Source organism: Mytilus galloprovincialis, chromosome 1 (assembly GCF_965363235.1).
Source record: "Mytilus galloprovincialis chromosome 1, xbMytGall1.hap1.1, whole genome shotgun sequence".
Taxonomy (NCBI): Eukaryota; Metazoa; Mollusca; class Bivalvia; order Mytilida; family Mytilidae; genus Mytilus; species Mytilus galloprovincialis.
Genome location: NC_134838.1, coordinates 77,413,810 through 77,435,391, shown reverse-complemented (window position 1 = coordinate 77,435,391; position 21,582 = coordinate 77,413,810).

The following is a 21,582-nucleotide window of genomic DNA, read 5'->3' as shown; positions in this document are numbered from 1 at the left end:
GGCAATATTAATTATGTGGACTGCAAAAGGGTCTGGAGTGGTGTAATTTTTAATCAACACCAATGTCCTATATTAGCTATATATAAAGTTGAATTTTTTGATTTGCCGTTTTTACCTGATGACGGCTGACAAATTGGACCTCGTCATTTTAGTATTATAGATTTCAATATAACTTCATGTTTGATGCAACGCGTCTTCGGATTGACTGACAGTGTTTTATCTATCAGCTCTTAGACATAGGTGTGTCAGGTGTCCGTGACATCATCAACAATTTACTCCTGCTTAAAAAGGATGGTTTTTTTTAATTAAATTTGAAGGAATGACAGAATGTGTTTTCTACTCTATTCGCAAACTCTAAAATGTGGTGCACACTTAACAAGCTTCGCGGGTTATACAGTCACTACAAACCATTAAAGTCTGAAATGGCCTATTTCTGTACTCGACTGGACTGAATTTTACTCGACCAGTCTGAATTGGTCTGACTTTTACTTGAAATTACTCGACGCCAGTCTGAACCATACTCGACTGTACTGAATCATAATTGACCCTAATCTTTGCTGTTAAAAATAGTCTGAACTATTACTCGACCCGTCTGAAACAGTCTTAACCCATTCTCGACCTGTACTCAACCTACTTTTCCTGTCTAAACCATACTTAATCAAAGGTCTGAACAATACTAGACCAAATAACCTCTACTTTTTAACTGTCAAAATAATTTTCTTTTTAACTGACATATATAACAGCCAACAAAATTTATAAATTTTTAACCTTATATTAAAAATATATCTATATAGTAATATATTTAGGATAAAAAATATTGTATATAATTTATATTAAAATGGGATTAAATTAAATAAATAAATAAAATTGTTTTTTCTGATTAGTGATGAAATATAAAGTATTACCTCTGCTTGGGGCAAACTCATAACTAAGATCACACCTGGTCAGAGGTATTAAATTCTAAATAACATTTATTCAAAATTGCAACATCCTGTTGAACTTAAATAACAAGGCCTTCCGAATATACTAGATAAGTAATACACGAATTTAAGAAAATATGGCTTTCTTTTTACCTGTAAAACACACATGTACTGAGGTAATTAGACCATATTAAATTGCTTTAAGTATGCCATGTCTTTAATTTGACAAAAATTACTTAAATTAATTGAAATAAATTTTTACTGTTACTTTAGAACACATTTCCTTTTTTGAAAAGGTTATCAAGGACTGCTATGGAAATTCTATTAGCATGATTATATTAAATTCTTGGTTTAATAAAAAACAAAACAGTTGAGGTCTCATTTTTTAAAAATTTATTCAGTTGTTTTATACATACTATTTTATATATATTAATATAAATAAAACATTCACTGCATTATTAACTAAACTCAACTAAATTTCAAGTTGTTGTTTAAATTTCATTTTTATTAACAAAAATATTTCCTAAATTGATAAAATTCAGTTGATGGAAACAAAGAATAGGTCTAGGTTGGTTACAACTTGGTCGAGTATGGTTCAGACTAGGTCGAGTACGGTTCAGACTACGTCGAGTATGGTTCAGAATAGGTCGAGTACGGTTCAGACTAGGTCAAGTATGGTTCAGACTCGTATAAAATGGTTAAGTACAAATCCAGACTGTTAGTATGATTCAGACTACAGTCGAGTATTATCAAGTACATTTCAGACCAATTCAGACTGGTCGAGTACAGATGAGTACAGTCGAGTACAAATATAGGCCATTATCGACTTTTGCTGGTTTGTAGTGAGTGTTCACCGCATTTTTGTTTATGTTATTTCTTGTGTACTGTTATAGTTCGATCTTTCACCAATGCAAAGTTTGTTTTCGCCTTATGACTTTGAAAATGCATTTGGTATCTTTCGTCTTTCATTCAAAAATAAACACGCAATGTACATGATGCATTCATTAGATAACCAAGGTTGTATCGCTTTTCTATTCAAAAAATGACACTTAGATTCCTATATGTTATTGTAAAAGAATTTACTTTAAAATGAAAAGATATATGACATTATCGTATATTGTAAAATTATTTTAAAAACTTTGTGTACAAAATGAGGGATTAAACTTTGTTTTCTAGCTAGCTAAATATCGCATTTGTATGGAAGTCGCATACAATGGCAATGGGTGGATTGGGGAGCAACATAAAAATACATTAAAGTAAAAATGTCAGCAATGTGGATAAACCAGTCATAAAAATATTATTATCAAAAACTTTATCATTAAAAAAACAAACAACTTTGTCACCAAAGAAAAATGAAAATATATGTAAACTCTCTTGTGTCATAGATGAATACCCTATTTATTTTGTGTTTCTATTTAAAAACGAAATTTGAAGATATTTCATGTACGTGTACATGTATGTTAACTGTATAATAGATGTATAAGGTACAAATCAATGTACTTTGCCAAACACAGCTATGGTTATCTTTTTTGAATTCGTCATCCGATGCAAAACTTAACAAATAATGTTGAATCAGCAACTCTCAAAATGTGTCCCTGTAAGTGATATAAGTTCCGTGGAAATTGACACTTTCTCCTTACATTTAGTACGATCGTTTAAATAGAGGATAGAGATGCCAAGGGGTAAATCAATTTCGTTCTATAGAGCTGAAGTCATTGTCAAAACAAAAGCATAAAAGAACAGGATAATTAACATAATTATACAATATGACATATGGTGTAGCACTCTAATGTTTTCATTGGATATGACGATCCCCTCTTACGTATCTGAAGCCTTGTTTCTATTTAAACGTATATTGACGCTATTTTTCTATTTATTTGTATACTGATGTTCAATATAAGAAATTCGTTACTTTATTTATTTGTATATTGGTGTTCAATATAAGAAATCCGTTACAAAATTTAAATTGATGACGCCATGACGTTACACATAACAACCATGGAGGACGCCCGGCAGCATACGAAAAGAAATTTGCAAGTTTATTAGAAGGAGATATCAAGAATTTTATGTTAATGCGGACGCTGAGAATAGTGAAAAAACCTAACACAACAAGCCATAAAGTTGTTCAAAGAATGTTGATAGTTTTAATAACATGTTATATTTTTGCAAAATACAATTTAAGAATACACAGAAAGAACATAAAGTGCCATTTTAATTTTCCTAAAACATTATTCACATATGTAATATAAAAATTAAGGACTTTCGCGCAGTAAAAACGTTATATATGGACCTGTAAATAAGATTATTTGTTTTATTTACTTCATGTAGAAAGCCGAAGATAGCAAATTGTGTAGAGACTGGTCGAGTAAAGATCAGTTCAGATGAGTACATATGTAGGCTATTTTAGAGTTTTACTGGTTTTTAGTGTAGTGTTAATCCGACGTTTTCACTATTGCCTTTATTTTTTATTATTTCCATGATTTATTGATAATCTTTTTTCCGCTAGATTCATTTTTTAATGACCTGAAGCAATTATGTCAATCATTTTTATATCAAAAAGAAAGGCGAAAGACACAAGAGTGACATACAGTCAAACTCATATATTGAAAATAAACTGACAACGCCGTGGCTAAAAAAGAAAACAGACAAACAGACACATAATAGTACACAAGACAAAACATAGAAAACTAAAGTCTAAGCAACACGAACACTACGAAATATTGGTGGTAATCTCAGGTGCTCAGGAAGGGTAAGCAGATCCTGCTTTACATGTGGCACTCGTCGTGTTGCTTGTTTTATTGCAAACCCGGTAAATAGACTTATTCGATAGGACACATTCGTGTTGATGGAAGGGAATTGTAGTTACGACACAAGGTACATATCTGATACCATCTGTGAAATAGTTATTCCATAACAGTAAACCAACTCGTGACGGCGTCAGTAAAATTTAAAAAGGAATGATTTCAACTGCACCTTTTGGAACCGTTATATTAATAGCTTCTTGTGAGCAGAAACTCTCGAGCTCTATCAAGGAAATCATAATAGGAAATACAAACCTGGAAATATCGTTTTAATTGGGAGATATATACTCTGTATGCAAGCATTGCTCGAATGTTGCTTCATAGAAATTTCACAATTGGGAAGCTGAAATCATTTCTTTTGTCGTAAAGTTTGTTTTCAACCGACCCTCATTGTCAATTTCTAGATGTAAGTTACGATATGATGCAGACTTAGTTGTATCTGTTGTATCCTCTAGTTCAATGGAATAGGTGCGTTCAACATAGTCATCAAATGTTTAATTATTGAGTGACAAAACATCATCTATATAGCGGAAAGTAAAGTTAAATGAAATTGCTAAATTCTCATCTTTCTGCCTAAAAGTTCCTGTAAGAAGTCAGCTTATAAAAACAGAGAAACAAGTTTGCAAGAAGAGGGACACAATTGTTTCTCATTGGAATGCGGACAGTCTGTTGAAAACCATGTCATCCAAACGTATCAAATATGTTGTCAATCAAGAAATAAAGCATCTTGATAATGTTTGTGTCAGATAATTTTTTATTTGAATCAGAGTGATTCTTTACAAAGAAGGATTTATCCCTCCTTAAAACAAGATACTTGTATCTACGTTGGCAATTCTTCTTTTATGAAACAAAGAATCGTACAGAAAGTTGCACAAATTTTGTTTCATTAGTTTTTCTTTTTGTTTTAATTAGTTTGATTTTCGGTTTCTGAAAAATCAGTGCTTTAAGTATTAAATATTTAAACCTCTAGTATTCTCCTGAACAGCTTGGGAGTTTAAAAACCGTTGAACTTCGATCTTAATTGACTAGGACTCTCAGTTTTCCCATCCAACGTCAGGGTTCTCTAAAGACACCAATAAAGTTATTAACCCCACGATATGACAAACAAGTGGTGCAGGTGGCGATAAATACTTACAACCAATTAATCAATATATGCAGAATTTGAACCCATTGATATTCCATATTGATATACATTGCTACATATATTCAACTTGTTTTTCGAAATTCTGCATTTTTAGAAATAAAGTCAATTATAGAAATAACGAAATCACCATTTCTATTTATTTAAAGTTCTAAAATATATCCTAAAAGTTCATAGATTCATTCATTCACTTTAATGTTGTTTTAGAAATATAATATCTTGTTTTTTATATGTAACATCTGTCTGACAATGACGTTATATCTCAATATGCTTTCAAATGTCGTAACAGGTTGAATATAGTTAGTGAAATTCGAAAATCATTCAGAACTGAATGTTTAATGAAGGCAATTTAATTTTAGTTTAGCACACCTACCTATTTACAAATGTTGAATACAAATCTATGCTTCAATAGTTTCAATTATAATATTTTGTCCATTTTGAGTTAAAATTACATGGAAAAAATAAAAAATAAATATATACATCCGCATACATGAATGCATTGTTTAGAGACATTTCTATAATAAGGTACGTTGTTCTCCACCGTGTAATGCATCATCATTTATTGAGACATAAGCGCATATCCATATATATGTTTTTGAAAGGTTTTTATTCATCGAAAGATAAAGATAATTCCTTTTGTTCTTAATTCATGAGAGTTAAATTGAAATACTGCATACATATATCAAAAGTTAATTTGTAACCAACAACTACCTGCTAGTGTGTATATATAGTTATCATTTTAAAGCTTCCTGTTTTTACACATCGGTAGATATTGAACAGGTAAGTTGTATTTAATAACGTTAACCGTCAGTTGTATATTTGTGATCTAAAACCTTAGAAAATAAATTTTTATTGAGGTCAGCGCTTATAAAAAAAAATATGCATCCTTTGATGTTAGATTTCTGTTAAAAGATGAAAAAATGTCCGATTTCTCCAATAGGAGGCTCTTTTATTTGTATTTTCCATTGTTTGTCTTCATTACATTTTGATAATGGAGTGATAAAATGTAAGTAAAAGTTAAAATGACAAATAAAGGAACTGAACACTTTTTATTTGGTAAGATAGACAATCAAAAGATACAAAAAAAGCAATACTTATATACAAAGAAGTTACAGCAAAAGGTACGTTTTAAATCCATCATTAACACATGAACATATTCCAAATGAGTTATTCTTCATATATAACTGGTCTAAAACTTGGTTATTGTCATTAAATACTAAAAGACAGACGTAGTATATCTAACGCACAGAAAACTTTTATTTCGACTTCATTGCCACTTGTGAATGACTTTGAGTGTTGATAATAAATGGAACAATCTTGTTCTTAAAAAATCAAAAACATATCTACACGGCTATGTGTATTACGAAAGTTTAGATACAATCTTATTCTTTTAAATTTAAATTGACTATGTTTAACTGGCAGACGATTATGACTAAAGTATGGTTGTAAAGTATGAGATAACTGTGTTGTCGCAAATTCTTCGCCATCAGAAAAGAACTTCAAAGAAAAGAAACAACTCGTATTTTTGTTATTGCAACAATGCAATCTTATATTTGAAATAGGCTCGGAAACTTTGTTTGATAGAAGAAACCGATGAAACTTTAGTTATTCTACAATATTAGTCATGGACATGTTACTTATTATTAACGAACACTAATACCACCTGCTGAATCAACTATGTATATGCAATCTCTGAATTAACACTGACCCAAAAATATCATTTCGTACATTGAAACAATATTTCCGCAATAGTATAAGTTAGAAGGAAATCGATTGGTATATAGAAATGAAAAATTTCCCGACGTGAAATTTCCCTCAACCCAAAGCCCATTACACTATCATGTTGGAGAATGTAAGTCAAATACTCTGTGCACAAAACTTATAATCAATAATATAAATTATCAAAGCTATCAAATGTCATTAGGACTAACAACTGCTTTTTTTTTTAGCCCGTTTAATGCTGAAATCAGATTTCATTTTTTTTTTGGTAAACTAATCTTTGTTCCGTCTTTAGATCTAGCTGTTTAATAAATCGATAAAAAAAATATAGACTTAATCTCAATGTTTCCTTAGAGAAAAAAGAAAGTGAACGATTTAACCTTTATATATCTTTTGTTCTTCCGTATGAATATAAATGGTTTAGTATGTTGGAGAATATTTTTTATGACGTAGTATTGTTATCTATTTTGTACCTATTTGTGTAGATTTATAATTGTATAATTATGCTGTTGCGTGTCTTTATGCTTATAAATTCTGACATATTATATTTAGGAGAATACTATCTTAGTTGTAATAACTTGTGTTTGATTCTTTTAGCTACATGTAATAGTAAAATTATACATTATGTCTAAATAAAAAATGTCAACAGTTTACTTCATGCATGCAGTTATTGGACGCTTTCTTAAAATTGCGTAGAATGATTAGCCTGTTAGATGAAAATTGTCAAACATAATGTGTTAAAAAACGCAGTAACAAGTTTTTCAATACTAGAAAATAAATACCGTATAAAGATTAAGTTGTCTTGTCATTTTTTACATTTTGAAAAGCCGAATCGATTACATAGTACACGTCATACCATGTTAACTTCTTCCTTAATAACATACTGTATTCACAATCGCTTTTCAAAAAAGATTGACTACGTGTAATGGTATGCTAAACGTAATCATTGAATACCATTAACAAACTTTTGATTATACTGTAGGTATGGTGTCAGACAAAATTTTGCTAGTTAAGCGAACTCGGCTTAAAAGTTATTGAATTGAATTTTTATGTTAAAAGTCATCACGATTTTTTAGTATGACGTCAACATTCACTGAACTAGTACATATTTCTTAATGGGCCAGCTGAATCGCGCAAACGTAGCCCGGCGGCTACAAGCATATTTCAGACGAATTGTGCACATCCTGCTACAAGCATGAAATTTGGCATAGACCTTCGTCAACTATTCCTCTTTATTTTCAGATAGGAAGGCATTTGAAAAAAAATGTCTCACTTCCGGTAAAATCCAAAATGGCGGACATCATACTTAAATCAGCCCTAAATCGAAGGCTAGTATTTGAAAAGGTGTTATTATCATGCTTCCAACATAATACTTGGTACCAACCTTTGTTATATACTACTTTTGGATATATGATATAGATAAGATGTCTTCAAAAACCCTTATTCCGGTAAAATCCAAAATGGTCGATATAGTACTAGAATAAGCTTATTTTTTAGGGAGGGTAATTGAAATGTGTTTTAATATACTGCTGCTATCATTACATTGGACAGGAACCTTTCGTTTGTGCTTCTTGGCTTCTAGTTGTACTCAAAACCTCTATATTATTCTGTTGTAAATTTTTAAATTACACTTCCGGTAAAAAAAAAAACCCAATTTGGTGTAAATTTCAAAAATGAGTCCTTAATCCATATCTTTGATTTAGAGTTAAAGATAGATTGGTTAAAACAAAACAAAATTACTGAAGTACTAAAACATTTTTCAAATTACTACTATTTGGCTAAAAATACATGTTTATTCACAATCACCACAACATGCAATCAAAGCAGTGCATGGGAGACCCGATTTTCCACATTAACAACGACCGCGACATCCTTTGTATCTGTATCTGTATGAAAACGTTCTCGATACCAATTCTGGCTTTAATATAACGGTTTGAGAGAGTGCCGCCTATTTATTTACGAGAGCAGATTTGACGCTCTATACGATTGATGCACGCATTGCAGTGTAGTCTAGCTGATTCGACGCGATCACTGTCTTTACAAAGAATGAGTTTGAGTATTGTGGTGTTTTGCTTAGTAGAATGTCAAAACACTTGGATTGATTCTTTACTTGCTTTTCCACAATATATGTTGCGTTGTATTCTTCGAACTTCTTGAAAGTTATGTTTCTCTTAGGACGTGCTTTTTTGAGAAATTCGTCTGGTTTAATAGCGAGAATCAGCCCCTTAACCACTTTGTACATAAATATCAACTTCTAGTTTAATCGTTTTGCAATTGTCTGGAGGTCTTGTAGTTCTAGTTGGGCAAGCATATTGGAGACACACCCGTCCTCTCTTGACTTGTAATCTATGGTGATAAATCTTGCCACTTGACGTTGTATCCTTTCTACCTTATTTATGTTTGCTACCGTGTAGGAGTCCCATACCATGGCTCCATATTCCATCGTTAATCAACGAGCGAGATGTAAGCTGTTTTTTTTTTGCTATTTTGTGGACAGTATTTCCAGATTCTTCTTTGAAAGCTTAGTGTTGAATTTGCTTTCTTTGCCACGTTTAATATGTGGGTGGCCCATGTGACGTCTTCAGAAATTATTAGGCCTAGGTACGGGTTATGCTTGACTTGTTGTAGTATGTTTCCATTTAAACTGTAGATTTTATGGCTTTTGTTTCTGATGCTTAGGATGTAGCATTTTTTTTTTTGCATTGAACCGCATTCCCCAGTACATCCACAATGTACAAGCTTCTGACAAAATAATGAGGCCTTAAAAAGAGTTATTTAAAAGTCATCTTTGTCCCTTCGCCATCCATTAGCGCCTGAACTGGGTAGCATAAGAGTCAGATTTAGGCTGATCAGTCATCATTCTGTATGTCAAATGCCATTAATGTCTCCCATGCAGTCTTTTTTTCCTTTTCAAGCAATCAGAGAACCATATCACAACTGGTAAAAACATGGATCACAATAAGTGTGTGAAGTGTGTGTTATCACTCGTTACCAGGTGCATTTGAAAGGTCATTGATATATATTTATCTAAAGCTTTTTGCCCTCCCAAACACAATCTATAGTTCGTCTTTCCCTGTCACGGACTAGTAAAACAGTAACGACTATTCGAATCATGACTCGTGTAAGTTCGTGTTTCATTGCATCAGACACCATGATTCTATTGTCAGCCTCTTAATGTGAACATGGTGATAAACCTGAAATACATCTCGAGGTAGATAAGATAGAATACCCTCAGCATTTGTTATAAGAAGCAAGAGCTACATTTAGGGGAAAGGGAATACACAGACGAATCCAGAGTCAAGACAAGATTCCTACAATAAGAAAGAACTTTTAAGTTTTCATTCGCAATAGCTTGCTCAATATATTTTTAGGAAAAGGTAGCAACAATTGCACATGATGTTCTGTGTTATCCACCACATCGTGATGTTTCATGCTTAGCATGATGTTTACGTGAAGAGGCTGACAAGTTACATGTGTCTGATGCAGTGAAACACAGACTCAACTGAGTCATGACTCGAACAGTCGATACTGATGTTGCTGTCGTTGTTGTTTCGCTTTTCAGTGACATAGGCGCAGACAAACTTTGGCTTGCATTTGGAAGCGGGAAAAGCTTCAAATATCCATGACCTTTCAAATACATTAGGCATTGAGAGATTACACGTTTGCTGGAAGAGAAACTGTGTTGGTGAAATGGATGGTGATTAAAGATATGATTCTATCATTTAGAATGATGATTGATCAGCCAACATCACCAGATATGGATTTGACAATGTCATTGATAGAACGATACGTGGTTTTGTTGTAAGACAAACTTATCTAATTGGGTTAACGAAGCATGAACAAATGTTTTTTTTCGGACGAGGAAATACTTATTGAGGCTATTCCCACGACTCGGTCTAGTATTTTTCAGCTAATAAAACGGACAATATACCATGGCGGGTGCGAATGAGTAACAAGCTTGGTATTGGTTCCTATGCAAACTGGTCCATCGTTTAGGAATGGCGAAGAGAAAACTCTTTGTGAGACCTCTTCATCTTATCATGAGTTGGTACATTACAGATGTAAGAAACAATGCCACGATCTATGTAAATTTGGAAAATAGGATCATCCGATTGTTAATATTTGCGGCCATTAATAAGTCATTCTAAAGATGTTTAAGTGATTTTATTTTTTTTTCATCAATCTATCCAAAACTCTACATCGATGATATGGATTGAAGACTCATCTTTGTAATTTACGCCATATTGTTTTTTTGACCGAAAGTGTTAATTTTGTATTCAAACATACAAAGCTGAATAGAACTAGTGGTTTCGAGGATGATTAATGACCAGCTAAAAAAAACATTTTATTTACATTTTGAAAAAAGTTGAATATTAAAATAGAAAATTATCAATATTTATATGTCCGCCATATTGGATATCACCGGAAGTATTGGTTTTAAAGACGTTTGTCTTATACATTGTATCCATGAGAAGCAGCAAAGAAAGAAAGATTGTATCCATGAGAAGCAGCAAAGAAAATCACTTAAACATCTGTTTTCAAATGCTTCCCTATCTGAAATGAAAGAGTAATAGTTGAAAAAGGTTTATGCCAAATTTCATGCTTGAAGCAGGATGTGCACAATTTTTCACAAAGCCGCCGTACTAACGGGATTATTTCGCGGTGATAAAGATTTATTAGTGGATAATGTCTACTCCTTGTTCGGGTTGTTGTCATTACATATGTTGGTATTTTATTTTTATTTTAGAACACACAAGTGTCCTATTTTGTGTAATCGCTTGGATAAAAAAAAAAATTCTTAAAAAAAGTAGCTTTTTTCATAGATGAAAGCAAATGGTCTGTTACATCAATTTCATCAGAATACTTGGTAAAATTTAAAGAAAAGAACATTCGCTAAAAGGTAAAGATTTGAAAATCAAATCATTTATGCATTAAACATGAAAAGTTTAAAAATTTCTTTTCAAGAGCGTGTAAAAGATGCAAATTAACCATTTTTGGTAAATAGTTGTTAAAATTTTTATATTTTTAAATTCTAAAAGCTAATTGTCTTCAAAAGGTTAACTTTTAAACAAGATATTTACACATCAAAAGATATTCGCTACTCTATTTCAAAATAATAAATTTTAAAAGATTGTTATCAATTTATAGTATATAAATAAAAGAACTAAAAAGCAGGAAATTAAATGAATGGTCCCTATGCTGGTCAAACATTTTGAAAAAATAACAAGGATTTTATGTCATCTTAAAATATGGCTTTTTAAAATACATGTTATAAAATTGTGAAAAGAAAAATATGTTTAGGAACTACCGTTTAGTGTGCAACCAGGTGCGGATCGAGTCATTTTTAAAGGGGGTTCCCAACTCAGAAGACAGGGGGTTTCCAACCATATGTCCTCATTTAAATGCATTGATAATTAGAAAAGGGGGGTACCAACCCCAGTCCCCCTCCCTGGATTGCCAAGTAAGAATCGCCGTTTTGTGTAAGATCAATAGTTATCAAAGGTACCAGGATTATAATTTAGAACGCCAGACGCGCGTTTCGTCTACATTACACTAATCAGTGACGATCATATCAAAATATTTATAAAGCCAAACAAGTACAAAGATAAAGAGCATTGAGGATCCAAAATTCCAAAATGTTGTGCCAAATACGGCTAAGGTGATCTATGCCTGGGAAAAGAAAATCCGTAGTTTTTCGAAAAATCCAACGTTTTGTAAACAGGAACTCTATAAAAATAACCACATTATTGATATGCATGTCAACAGCGAAGAGTTTACTACTGGGCTGGTGATACCCTCGGAAACGAAACGTCCACCAGTAGTGGCATGGACCCATTGGTGTAAATAGTTATCAAAGGTACCAGGATTATAATTTAATACGCCAGACGCGCGTTTCGTCTACATACGACTCATCAGTGACGCTCATATCAAAATATTTATAAAGCCAAACAAGTACAAAGTTGACGAGCATTGAGGATCCAAAATTCCAAAAAGTTGTGCCAAATACGGCTAAGGTAATCTATGCCTGGGATAAGAAAATCCTTAGTTTTTCGAAAAATCCAAAGTTTTGTAAACAGGACATTTATAAAAATGACCACATTATTGATATGCATGTAAACACCGAAGAGATTACTGGGCTGGTGATACCCTAAGAAAAGAAACGTCCACCAGCAGTGGCATCGACCCAGTGGTGTAAATAGTTATCAAAGGTACCAGGATTATAATTTAGTACGCCAGACGCGCGTTTCGTCTACATAAGACTCATCAGTGACGCTCATATCAAAATATTTATAAAGCCAAACAAGTACAAAGTTGAAGAGCATTGAGGATCCAAAATTCCAAAATGTTGTGCCAAATACGGCTAAGGTAATCTATGCATAGCATAAGAAAATCCTTAGTTGTTCGAAAATTCCAAAGTTTGGTAAACAGAAAATTTATAAAAATAACCACATTATTGATATTCATGAGAACACCGAAGTGTTTCTACTCGGCTGGTGATACCTATGGGAACGGAACGTTTACCAGCAGTTGCATCGACCCAGTGGTGTAAATAGTTATCAAAGGTACCAGGATTATAATTTAGTACGCCAGACACGCGTTTCGTCTACATACGACTCATCAGTGACGCTCATACCAAAATATTTATAAAGCCAAACAAGTACAAAGTTGAAAAGCATTGAGGATCCAAAATTCCAAAATGTTGTGCCAAATACGGCTAAGGTACTCTATGCCCGGAATAAGAAAATCCTTAGTTTTTCGAAATAATAAACGTTTGGTAAACAGGAATTTTTTAAAAATTACCACATTATTGATATTCTTGTCAACACGAAACGTCCACCAGCAGAGGCATTGACCTTAGAATTATGATAGAGACATGTGACTGGGATCAATTATGTTTCCTTCAAGTAAAGGAGTCTTAAAAGTATTTTGTATTCCAAAAAAAAGCTTAATATTGGTTCGCTATTTGAATTTCCTAAAATGTGTTTTTTAATACCTTGAAACAACTTGTAGTGAACACTTTTAGTAATTTCTTATGTTCAGGCTATTAAATTTAAGAAATAATCAATTGCTATTGTTATCAATAACAATAGACTATGTTTTCGGGATGAAAAACAGGGGTTTCCACAAATTCCGCTCGTCACACTCTGAGGTCAAAATTCATTGTTACTTGGAACAATAGATCTATTCAATTTCCAGAGTCGGTGTACAAATGAATGACCGGTTTAGATTAAAATGTATACTGATTTCCTTTATATGATCAATTTCTCTGCACGTAGTATGTCGTCTTTTTCATGTTAATTATCATTTGACTTGTTTCACCGGCATTATATTGTATTTAGTGGTATGATATCAGTTTTATATGACTGTGTTTTGATATGATATTATTGTTTTTGTTTTGTCTATTGTACATTTTTTAAATCCATTTATAACTTAAGCAAGTCAAACAGCTCCTGAAAATCAATTATAATCGGTACACCTGTACCACAAATGATGGATCTTATGTACACCAGTTAGTACATAATATCGACTTTCCCTAAAACAAATCTTAAATTAAATTAGTAATGCAAACGATAGTCCTTTTTGAATTTATTTCAGGATAATATAAATTCTGCATGCCGAATTATAATAGCGCTGAAATGTTATTAGTGATACTAGTGCAGACAACTGTACTGTTGACCGTAGCTCAACGTAAGTTTATATTTTGTAATATTGAATGTATGTTGTATATATATGTCAATCATATACTTTTTTGTATTGCATTATAACATGTATTCACCCTGTAATTTTAGTACACCAGCTAATAATTCATGTGTTTCAATTTTAAGATATTCATGTTTTACATACAAGGAACCCTAGGCTTTTTGCATGTCTGACTTAATTTTTTTTCATCATATATTGTAAAGTTTTTGTGTTTGCTTTCAAAATAATAAATACAACATGTATTTTATTGTTCTTATATATCATTGCTTTCAAAATTCGGTTTTGAACGTTCCTAATGACAGTCAGTCCAGAAAAAGTGCTTCGATCTGACGACATTTATTAAGTATTTGTTTCATTTTTAATTCTAATCGAAAACTAACAATTACTTTATATTTTTTCTCTAATTTTTGTTTGCTGACTATAACAGATATTTCCCCATGAACAACAGAAATCTCGTATATGTTTGAATAAACACATTATATGAAATTTTTTACCCAAAAATGTTAAAAATTTATTACGGAAATAAGTGTGGAAAACTAAATATTACAGAAATGAATAAATTATATGCAAAAACTTCCTTACCAATTAATTTGAATAAGCTCTTTATTTTTTTAAACAATCGTAACTGTAGTCATTTTCTGGCTTAGACTTAGAAATGTACGTTCTTGTTCACAAATCATTATCAAATTGAACACTCACCGACACTTAGCCAATGTAAAAAAGAGAGTGTTAAACTAGATAATTGGATAAAGCAATTTTAAAATATTTACTCGTTTCTATGGACGTTGAATGCGGCTCATTTGGCGTTTTGCGTGTGTGCAAATTAGCGTTTGTCAATTACTGCCCACCTCTGTCGGTCATCTCGTGTTTTTGTTCTGATTGAATAGTGTTTAACAATTTGAAGATTTGACGACCTATAAAATTACAATGCGTAATTTAGTATGCTTACTATTTGCTAAAGACAAGTGGTAACACTTGCCGGTTTGATTTTATTTCTGTTTGGCTAAACTAAATTCCAACGCAAAATGAGCATACGATAAACACGTACAAAAATTAAGTACATTTCAAATTGAGGTATAAATCTGAACTTAGTTTTAAAGACTTTTTTAAATCCTCTATTTTTAGTTGAGAAATTCACTAAGCATGACTTGAAAATCAGACCACAACAGTTTTAAAAAGAAGTTAAAATATGAACTATCTGCCTATGCACAAATATCAGTATTGCAAATAGGTTTATTTCTCATTAATGTTGAATGAAAAAGAGCAAAAACATGTTTTACTCAAAGTCAAAATGTCTTTAAAATGTAAAAGGTTAAGGATTGGGGAAACCTCTATAAATAGTTCTTATTCAATCTTTTTTGGAGAAAACCTTTCGGCACAGTAGCACATATGTCCCAAAAAAATTCCTAGTATCATTATTCGTTTGATTTTACAGGCAGTGCCTCGTTGTTACTATTGAAACGTTTTAAAAAACTGCATTATCTTCATTTTACGTGAGTTAAATATGCCACTGTAACATAAACTTTACATGAATGATGTATAGAAGGGCCTACTCAAACTATACCTATTTAGCTCTGATTGGAAGAAAATATAGCCGCTATATTAACAATGTTAACCCTCGTGATTTTGATTGGCCGCAGTATTTAAAACTGCATGGCGAATTGTTTTGAAACTTAACTGGGTTGAGGATTCGTAGTTCCTTGAGTAAGTTACATCGTTATCATTATTCAGATGACGAAACATTGCAGTATGTTTTGCACAAAGATACCGTTCAAGTTATATGTATAGACTTTCTTTTTGTAACCAACAGTATAGATTTCAACAAACATTTTCTTTACATATTTGCTCATAGGTATTCTGGTAAAATAAATTATACTTATTCACAATGTATTTAGAGTACCGAGTATTATTTGATCTCCAACTATTACTCTCCTTGCCACAACGTATCTAAAAGATAAAAAAATTGTTGTTATCGTTATAAATCTATTTAATCAAAGTGATATGCGTGTGCAATTAAGGCTCATTGGAACCTTATGGTGTTAGTAGTGAAGGGAAATATATACGCATAATATAGTATAAAGCTTACAATACTCCAATCACAAAATTAACCGTTATATATATATATATGCTAACAATATCCCTACTACAAATTAAATCGTTTGCTATATGCTGATAATATTTTCATTTTTACACTTCGTTTCAAATGATAAAACGAGCAAGAAAACGTATTCGTGGAAAACTGGCCGAAAAAATGTTTCATGTGAATGATCATTAGAAACACAGAATTGAAAAAGCCGTATAAAGACTGTATGTTTGCCACGATTTTCTAGATTTACCTTTAACAGGAAAGCTCAAAACTAACATTGAAAATGAAATACGACATAACAAAGCTAGAATCTATATGACCAAAAAAAATAAGAACAAAAGTTAAGGATAACTGTTTGAACGTCGAGTAAGACACTTAATGTTCATAGTTCAAAGAAGAGTGTTAAAAATAATAAATCTAACAAAATAAGTCATTTTCGATTTCAGAATAACTGCCAATAGATATGGCTATCAAGATAAACAAGCTATTGACTATCCGACCATGATAAAAAAAAAAGATTTACTTTGTTTTTGTTTTCCTTTTGTTGGTTTTTTAAGGAGTAAATATTAAGGGCCTTTTTGGAAATTCATCGGGTTTTAATGTTAAATTGAGATAAATAATAGGTCAGAAATTATATGTTAGGTTAAAACTTCATACAATAGTTATCCAAATGAATACATCTTTTGCTTGATTTTAATGATATTTTCTGTTAATTGTTTCTACATTTTAAAAATTAGAAAAAAATATGCTTTTATCCCCATAACGTACCTAAATCACATGTATTTTTGATCATTCAATTCGGAAGAAATTAATCTATTGCAGATCGTTTTTAAAACAATTGTTGTAGGTTTCATTATTGTTGAATAATAAAGAATTGTTTTAAAGGTGCTGTTATTTCCAGAACACACATTTTTGCTAAATTAAACCTATTACAGGAACAATTATCATTTATGTAGTAAAGCTGTATTTTAAATTTTGTTCTGTGGTAAGTATTAACATCAAAGTGCTTACTTTAATATATAAGTTGAATCGTCTATTGAAAATGTCTGATCTTTGCAAACATGTGACATGTTTTTATTTTGTTTTTGCTTCGAATTTTACAGATAACCTTACCCCAAATGGTACGGCTTCGCAGAGTTCTAGTTATCAGAAACCTCAAGGGAACGCGGAATATGCGATATACCAACCTGCATCAAACACATTTACAGATCGGACGTGTTCCCAAACAGTTTATATGCCGAACAATGATAAAGCATGGTGGATGTTTCAATTTTCGTTCGGATTTGCACATATAACAGATATAACCATTTACTACAGGGAAGGCTGTACGTACATAAATATCACAACGTGTTTCACAAACATATACTGTTATATATTTATCGTGGGTTGCAGTGATTATTATTTATTAGAGTATACATGTCTATTCAAGTACAATTTATACACACAATGCTTACATTTGCAATGCCTCAGTATATATAAAATAAATCGTAAATGGGGAAGTAACGCCCATAAACCCTTAAATAATACATAGCAGTGAACTATAATAGGAAATAGAGATATATTGACAGAGATATCCGCTAATCAATGCCTAACTGTTGGTATTAATTATAAGTCAATTACACTATAGTGCTAATGTATCATGTTTGCATCACAATCTGTCCCGCTTTAATTTTTTAAGATCAAGATAAGCAAGATTAATCTCTAGTGTATGAAAGTAATAAAATAAATCTAACATCAACTAAACTAAACAGTCTCAAGCTTTACTGTCTATGTATTAAATGTTCAATTATGATATCCCAAAGCTTCAGTTATATCACTAGATTGTAACCATACATAGGTCAATAAGTATTCAATAAGTCTCTCTGGAGCTTTTCAATTTCTTTCTGAGCGGCGAGTAATGATAGTGCCATTAGCATTTTCAACGGTTGTAATTTTGGTTATTTTAGTTGGTTCGGATTCGTTGTGATCTTCGGAGTTTTCGATATCGCGTCTTGAACTACATGTTGATACTATAATTGATTCAGTACCAATATTATATTTGGTATTTTCAAGAATGTTTGATATGTCTTTATTTTCCTTCGGTACAGATTCACCAAACATTAATATTCATCTCCATATATAATATGGATTAAAGCAGATTGTTATCCCAAGAAAACATTGTCAACCGCGGCCAAGCCCTCTCAGCTATGTGTTATTTAATTCATTATACTGAATGTCCTATCATTATTGTCTTTTACAGATGAATTTTATTTTAAAGTATTTTCTATGGCGTCACATAGGTGTATAAATTCAACGTTACGGGTATTAAAACCAGAAGCCAAGCAAGATGGTTTTTCTTTAATTTGACAGTCAATATTAGAATCTGAGCCATAACGTACATCTTAAGCATTGTCTTTAATAGCTTGATGTAAATTCAATTAATTGCCCTTTAAATTTTTTGATTTTTGATTGGTCTGGATGAGAGGGTGACATTCAAAAAAATTGTCACCCGCTAAGCCATGTGATAGAGTAAATTAACATCCTCGAATTAGCCAATCAAAATATGGCATTTTAACATGAAGTATAAAAAAATCATATTTAACCCAATGGTATATATATAAATAACAAATGGGAATTTCATTATTTGTTATTTTAAAATTTCTTTCCCTCGTTAAGATTTTTCTCACTATGCATATGTGTATTGAAAAATCTTGAAAGTCGTTCTGTTCTTTTTTAATATTTATTTCAGTAACAAACGTTAAATGTGTCATTCTTAACCTGCAAATGTATTTCAGATGTGTAATATACCAACACAGAAGACTATTTGCAATTTTAAACATCAACATAAATAAGTATAAAAATAAATCAGACGATCATAAGCTGATCATAAGATTTCTGATTGTTTGCTTTATGAAAAATGGAAGCATGTATTACATTTGTTATATCATATTCAAATTATATACATAACTCTGTTTTCGTGTGACGCACATTTCGTAATTCTTTTCTGCTGTTTTTGTGTACTGTCCTAAATTATTTATTCGTTGTTATTCTGTGGTAAATATTTCAAAACGTACTTCAGTGTTTCTGTTGTTTTGTTGTTTTTCCCTTATAGCTAATGTGTTTTCCTTGGTTTTAGTTTGTAGCCCGGATCTGTTTTCTCTAAATCGATGTATGACTTTTGAACATCGGTATACTACTGTTGCCTTTATCTTTCTTTTAGCTTTTTATTTTAAAAAAAAGGCACTTTTTGTCCCTGTTTATACACTGCTGTCTTGATTTCAATGGGTACGTCTCTAGCTCCATTGATACTAAAATTAGCAATTAAGATTTTTGTCGATGGTATTGGTTGTGATGGTGTTGTTATCGATGCTGTTATAAGATTAACAGACTTTTGCGCTCCAGCAACTGCAAAACACAAATAGACCGAAAATTGTGGTTATACTGCTGACAAACATACAGTTCAAACTTAAATGCCAAAAACCCTAAACTTTAAGGAAAATTCAAAGCGGAAAGTCATTCATCAAACGAAAAATTCAAAAGCTCAAATACAAAGATTTATATATATGTAAAAAAAAAATAATTGCTCAATTCAATAGTTGTAAACAGCTGTCAAAATTTCACATCAATGAATGGATAACAAATATCATATTCCTGACTTGGTACAGGCATTTAATTCTGTAGAAAGTAAAGGTTAAACCTAGTTTTATAGCTAGCTAAATGAAATATATGATAAGCTAAGAAACCCATCCATTCTCTGGTGAAATGTTTTAATAGTATTATATTTTTTTCTTTATTTTTTTTCTTATATTCATCAATTATACTATATCTTTAATACTTGTTCGATTAAGATGGATTCATGAACTGTTTTGTTTCGGACTCTGAAATAGAGACTGTGCAAATATATTATGGCCCTGCTTTTATTAGGATGTGAACCCTGATTTCAATTTGCATTCGAGCACTTCTTAAAGTGGCATTACGTTGTACGTACTTTTATGAAAGAAATTAACTAAAATCTTATTCCTAGATTCGGTGAATTTGACTTTTACCCAAATACAATGAAATTTATTTTTAAATACATGTCCTTATCAAAAACACTAATAAGGACGCACCCATTTGTACTTACAAATGTGGATGCTTTGAAAAGGAACACCCTGCCAAATACTTAAAAGGCAACATGGACAACAAGAGTAGTAGTCTAGTAATTATGAACGTCTTGGGGTGAAGTAAAATTATAAGTGTGTAATTGTTTACTTCTTAACTTACTGAGTGCTTGTTTACATCAGCCAATTTATACAAAAGAAACTGCTATCATCATGAGCATATATATGTTTATTTAAGAGGGTTACAAGTTTATACAATTAACATACATATAGATTAGTCCGTTGGTTTTCCCGTTTGAATGGTTTTACACTTGTAATTTTGGGGCTCTTTATAGCTTATTCGGTGTGAGCCAATGCTCCGTGTTGAAGTTGATATCAAAGGTACCAGGATTATAATTTAAGGCCGTACCTTGACCTATTATGGTTTACTTTTATAAATTCTTATTTGAATGGAGAGTTGTCTCATTGGCACTCATACCACATCTTCTTATACATATAGACATCAAATATATTGTTTAAAGAGCGTAGTTAAGGTGGTATGGGAGTCTAAAATAAAAAGGATAGAACTTGTTCATACTTTGCAAAAACGTAGTATATATTGATATATGTTCAAAAATATAATAAAAATGATAGGTCACCGTGCATTTTATCAAGCTACAGGTTGTGACAAAATGACACATTTTGTATGGATTATACAGGAAAATACATCATTTTGTTTTTGAAACTAAACATAATGATAGACGTGTAAAATAAATTACGAAAAGATAGCTCTTAGACTAGGCTTTGGGAATATCAAAAGAAAACATAGGGTCACCTTACGTTTTTTCCGGCTAAAATACAAAATACGAACATTCCATGTAGATTTCTTCAGAAAATGCACCTTTTCAGAGTTACCTCCCCTTAAAATGCGAACTAAAATAATATACACTTGTAAAATATTAATATTTATAAGTTATATTCTTATAAATTGGTTCTTTTGAAGAAAAATCTACATTAGTTATTGCATTCCTGCATCAAATTATGCTAACTTGAGTGAAAATCTGGACCTTAGAATCTCTATTTTTTTTACAATCCAAGATGGCGAAAGACACCCATACCATCTTAAGGTGGCTCGTGGGTACACAAATTTTAGCAA